Source organism: Balaenoptera acutorostrata, chromosome 1 (assembly GCF_949987535.1).
Source record: "Balaenoptera acutorostrata chromosome 1, mBalAcu1.1, whole genome shotgun sequence".
Classification (NCBI taxonomy): domain Eukaryota; kingdom Metazoa; phylum Chordata; class Mammalia; order Artiodactyla; family Balaenopteridae; genus Balaenoptera; species Balaenoptera acutorostrata.
The window spans coordinates 100,408,122-100,412,959 of record NC_080064.1 but is presented as its reverse complement, the minus strand read 5'-3'; positions in this window follow the sequence as shown (position 1 = coordinate 100,412,959).

The window sequence follows — 4,838 nt, the reverse complement described above, 5'->3', positions numbered from 1 at the left end:
AAAATCTTGTATTTGTATGGAAATATGTATGGAAATATGTTAATATAAATGTTTCAGACATTACATGAAATTTCTAAAAATCTTATATTTGTATTTGTATGGAAATATGTATGGAAATATGTTAATATAAATGTTTCAGACATTACATGAAATTTCTAAAAATCTTATATTTGTATTTGTATGGAAATATGTATGGAAATATGTTAATATAAATGTTTCAGACATTACAGGAAACGTCTAAAAATCTTATATGTTCTGGTATAATGTTATAAGTAATAATCCTAGTTATTACTTTAAAATGTATATCTCAGAAATAACTAATTTTCTTGTCAACTGCATTATTATGAACTTTCATCAAATCTTTAACCATGGTCATTTTTAAGTCTTTTGTCATTTACAGACAGTTCTGGGTGTACTCTGATGATTTTGCAAATATGTTCCTATAAAAGAGTTTCATCTTCAAGAAATTCATGGAAAAGACTCTGACAAGTACAGGTTTCTGGTAACTGACTGTACTGCTGAACTGAATGAATAAGCATTTTCAGAACTCTAATGAAAAACTGATGAACTCATAAAAGTGCTAACAAAAGATCAAGATGAAAAAAAAGAAATTAATTACATGGGACTGAGTGAACTGATGAGGATGAGTATAATTTTTGTGACTTTCTGTCTGAATTAAAAAAAAAAAATCCCACAAGGACTCAGAGGAAAAGAATATACAAATCAATTTTCACTGCAAAGTAAAGGAGCTGTTACAGTGGAGGATTACTGGACTGAATGTCAATGTTATGACATAGTATAAGTGTGTTTCATGTTTGGTAATTGCAATCATTGTTGCTTTTGTTGTGGTCATCCATGTACAATGCTTGGTGTCAGTCTATCTATCTCTTGTAAAAATAAAATACAGTGTGTGTGTGTGGAAAAAAAAAAAAAAAAAGCTATATGTTAAAAAAAAAAAAAAAAAAAAAAAACGGTCTCAGCTTATACAGGAGTATTCGTAAAATCACACTTTCTGTGCCAGTTAGATTTTTCTAATGCATATTGTTAACGAAGGAAACACAAAAATGTTAAAGTAAAAAGTACGTTTATCCGTAAAAAAAAAAAAAAAAAAAAAAAAAAAAAAAAAAAAATCCCACAAGGACTCAGAGGAAAAGAATATACAAATCAATTTTCACTGCAAAGTAAAGGAGCTGTTACAGTGGAGGATTACTGGACTGAATGTCAATGTTATGACATAGTATAAGTGTGTTTCATGTTTGGTAATTGCAATCATTGTTGCTTTTGTTGTGGTCATCCATGTACAATGCTTGGTGTCAGTCTATCTATCTCTTGTAAAAATAAAATACAGTGTGTGTGTGTGGAAAAAAAAAATAATAATAAAAAATAAAAAAAAAAAAAAAAAAAAAAAAGCTTTTTGACATTGTGTAGGTGATAATCTAACTGAGCCACTTTTGTTAACTACAAAAAGTGGAGATTAAAATCCTCTGCCCAATCTACATCTTAAGAATGCTGTGAGAGTCAAATAAAATAATGTCTGTGGGATGTGCCTCATAAAGAATAAAGTGCAGCGCAGGTGACGATGGGATCAGTATTGTCAGTTCAGCCTTCAAAGAGCTGACAGACTCAACGGAAATAGCCCCTAACACGGTACAGTGAGGAAGCTGACCAGAATACTGACATTGTTCAAATATCTTGTTAAAGATTTACCAGGTTAGAAACACTGCCTTCAAATTCTCCTCGGTGCAGAAAGCACTCGTTTTCTAACAAACCGTTAGGTGTGTTTGTTTTCATCCTGCCAAGTGTACAGCACCCTGGTGGGCAGCACGAAGGAGAAAGAAGAGAGTGCACAGTGCCTGCCTGGAGCAGCTCACAGTGCGGGGTGCGGGGTGCGCCAGTGGCAGGCTCGAGGCTGTGTGTGTGACTCTTAAACACGGCAGGGACTAGAGAAGGGCAACTCTTTCCCATTTTAACTTGCACAGCTATTTGGAGACCCTCTCAAAAGGATCACAAACTTAAAAATGAACCATTTCATTCCTGTCCTTTAGGCAAGAGAAGACCAGAAAATCATAATGTATTTTAGCTTTATTGAAGACATATTACAGTAGACAAACAAGTAGACAAACACATGCTTTATAAAATATACATTCTCATGTGTGAGAAAATATAAATAGACACTAGGAAATGGCCACAATGAACTCAACAACTTGGCTTATAACTCCCTTTAGGTACATCTAGTACCAGGGCTGCTCAGACTGACATCCTCTGATAGGGGTAAAAAGGGAGAACAGGGGGAAAGTAGAGGGTAGAAGTAGTCTCTCAATGGATCAAGAGGCCACTTTAAGTAGCCAAAAGATATTCCAAGAGCACTTGACCCCTTGATGATCAATTTCTCTTTAAAGACAGAGTTGACAAAAGATCAGTCTACTCCTTACATTTGAAAACAGGCTCAAATCAAGCTTTTTATTCACCTTCACCCCACCTATTGGTGGAGATATTAGGATTGCTAAGAAACACTCAACACACAGCCTTGAAGGAGCAGGTCCAAATATTACTCCTCACCCAAGCATGCACGCACACACACACACCCCTACCCCTTACTACCCACAAAACCTCCAGATGATTCGTGGGCTTTCAGGTGTTGTTTTGTTAAGAGAAGCTTGTACCATATCTCAATTCAGAACATGTTATTTTTGTCAACAAACGAGGAGGAAGGGAGGAAGGGAGGAAGGGGGGAAGGGAGGAAGAAAATTAAGGCTAACTGATGTTGGCTTAGATTGTACTCCAAACAAAAAAGTTTTAAATTAGAAGAAGCAAGAAGGAAAAACATCTGCCACAGTGAACTGGGAAAGAGACCACGTAAGAGAAAAATGAAACATTACTTACAGGTTGCCTAAAAATCTTAGCTCAACTTTCTAAGGTCCAACTGTTTCACAATTACTTCGGTAATCTGCATCAAGAAGCAAAGTAAGAAATGGAGGCTGTAGCATAAAATGACAGCCAATTTACCTCTGATACTCCATTACCCTTTTGGCATTTCTGTGGATATTAAAATGATAAGCAGATGCCATAACACACTCGGGTAAAATACTCGGTATAAACTTGAACATCACAATTCTAACCCCATTCCAAATGGAGTCCCACTGATACAAAGAAACAGGAATAAAAATTAAAGAGTAAAAGGGAAGGTTATAATACATTATAGGCTTTAAAAGTTTTTATTATGGTCATACCATTTGGGTTAGGAACCTTATAGATTTTCTCAGAAGAATAAGCCCAGAGTTTCATGTTTTCAGCCATTAACACAAAACAGGCTCCTTTTGTCAATCAAAGAACATAATCTTTCAGTTAAAAAAAAAAAAAAAAAAAAAACTTTTTAAGTGTTCCACACTTACTGTATATAAAAAATCCTGAAAGACAAAGTTTTAAGCCTGTCTTGCTTCTGAAGATTTCCAATGATAAAACTGAAAGAGAGCTAAAAGTCATCTTGCCCATGTTTGATTTCAACGCAGAAATTTCTTCAATGTTATTAACAGATGATTATTTAGCTTCTGTATACACTTTTTCCATGAAAGGCTGATTATTCCAATTGTCAGACAAATCTAATTGTTAGAGTGTTAGCTTATATAGAATTATTGGCAAGCATGTACTGCATCTCCCTGTAACTTCTTCCCTGCTGATATGACCCCTGTCCGCTGGAATAAAAAGAGTGAATCTAATCTTTGTTTCATATGACAACCCTTTAAGTAACTAAAGACTTTTATCATGTCTCCCTTTTCTTAGGAAAATGGATAATAGAGTCTAAGTTGCTTAACATCTTAATGTTTCTTCTTTTACAACCTGCCAATGGGCAATGTGAAGGCAACTGTTTTTAAACACGAAGGTTACCTTACAGAGAAAATACACATTTAAAGCATTCTAAGATGGCACATTAGAGGGAATGGCACACTGGGCTGGGTTTCTGGTATTTCCTATCCTACAGATTAACTTACATCTAGGGAGAGCACGTTAGAGGTTACTGAGTGACAGGCAGCCAACGGGTCAGGCATAGACTCTGTGGCAGGAAGACTTGGAGTACAAGCACAATGTTATTTCTTCTTCCAGGTATACTTACAGAATCAGTCTAAGAGGGGCACAAACAAATTAAGAGAATTTCTGTATCCCTACTGATATGAAGTGGTAATTGGGACAATATTTCTCTCAGCATTTTAGTTTGCCTTGCTTTTGCAACATTTTTGATTAAATTGGTGGCAGGCAGACATTACACTGATGGGAAGAAACACGGATGAGCCACTAATCCAGTTTATAGTAGAGCATTTGCTATACGCTCTACATATGCAATACTGAAAAATTTCAGGAATTCCATCTCCTAAGATTAGAATTTATTAAATTTACTATATTTTTAAGACCAGGGGTAGGCTATTCCCATTTAAACAAATTCCTGACTAGTTTTTTAGGCAAGTTTTTTAGTTATTTAGGAAAGCTAGCAATACCTGGGAGGACATCTCAACCATTTGAGTTGACAGAGAACCTGGCTATTCAGGAGACCAGCCTGACACCACTGGCTAAAGCAGAGGCAGCAATCACGTATTTTAAGTTTTCTAGAGCACTGGTTTGCAGCCTGTTTTTTGTCCTCTCACATGTAACAGCTGATGCTCACTTGCAGCCTTGTTCTAACTCCACTTTTTTCACTACATAAAGTCCATCAAAATGTAAGAGTACTACAATTAGAGAGATGACCCTGAATACATTAGAAAGGTAAGTGAGTCACAAACTAGTCACAAATTAGTTGTGGCACACCTCTCAACTGACTCTGATACTCTGGTGTGCTGTAACACGAG